This window comes from Empidonax traillii, unplaced genomic scaffold (genome assembly GCF_003031625.1).
Source record: "Empidonax traillii isolate 1590-97213 ecotype Southwest subspecies unplaced genomic scaffold, ASM303162v1 scaffold2844:size17571, whole genome shotgun sequence".
Classification (NCBI taxonomy): domain Eukaryota; kingdom Metazoa; phylum Chordata; class Aves; order Passeriformes; family Tyrannidae; genus Empidonax; species Empidonax traillii.
This window is the reverse complement of record NW_020958037.1, coordinates 16,571-17,571: the sequence shown is the minus strand read 5'-3', so window position 1 is coordinate 17,571 and position 1,001 is coordinate 16,571. Positions and strand designations below refer to the sequence as shown.

Here is a 1,001-nt window from a genome sequence, read left to right as displayed (position 1 = left end):
CTGGAACCTGAAGAGGAGGGAAAGGTGGGTCAGGGGGGGGACCCTCCTCAAAACCCTCCCCAGAGCCCCCCAAAACGCCCCTTGAGGGGCCCCCTCAGACCCCCCCGGGGTGTCAAAGTCCCTGGGGGGGGCACAGGCGTCGTCAGGGGGGTTCAGAGCCCAGTGCTGCCATCATGGGGGGCCCCCCAAAACCCCCCCCCCACCCACCCCATAAATCCCCCTCCAAATTTCACTCCCACACCCCAAATTCCTCCTTGAATCCCCTTAAATTTGCCCAAATCCCCCATGAAACCTCCCCCTCCCCCCAAAACTCCCACAGGCTCCTCTGAGACTCACCCTGGGGGGGGGGAGCTCCATTTTTTGGGGTGGGGGGGTCTTTAATCCTCCTCCTCGTCCTCGCCCCCCCCGGCCCCTCCCTGCCCCTTCTTGGCGTTCTTCCTCTTGACCCTCCCGGGCCTCCCCCCGCCGTAGGGGGAGCGCAGGGAGAAGTCGATGTGTTTTTGGGAGTCCAGGCGGACGATGAACGACGGGATGTTCACCACCTGCTTCCTCACCCTACATTTGGGGGGGGGAACGCAAAGTTTGGGGGGTCAGAACACCAAAAAAAAAAACCCTAAAAACCCTAAAAAACTCCCCCCCTGGGTGGGGAAAGGGGGAAGAAAAAAGGGGGTGGGAGCCCCTTGTGGGGTGCAGAATGGACAGGGACCCCCCCCAAATTAAATGAGAGGGGTCTGTCAGAGCCTGAGCCCCCCCAAATTTAACAGGGGGAGGGCTGTTGGTGCCTCAACCCCCTAAATCCGATGTGGGGGGGGTCTCTCAGTGTCTGAGCCCCCCCAAATTTAACAGGAGAAGGTTTCTCAGTATCTCAGCCCCCCAAATTCACTTGGGGGGGTCTCTCAGTGTCTCAGCCCCCCCAAATTTAACAGGGGGGTCTCTCAGCCCCCCATATTTAACAGGGGGGGTCTCTAATCCCCCAAATTTAACAGGGGGGTCTCTCATCC

At 60.0% G+C, this 1,001-nt stretch overlaps 1 non-coding gene across 1 annotated transcript; it reads right to left on the bottom strand.

Annotated features, from left to right (window-relative positions):
- Window positions 1-87: 87 nt before the first annotated feature.
- On the bottom strand, window positions 88-183 carry LOC114072262. The gene has a single exon (XR_003574149.1). It is a non-coding gene; the product is annotated as a small nucleolar RNA SNORD88 (small nucleolar RNA).
- Between the last annotated feature and the right edge of the window lie 818 nt (window positions 184-1,001).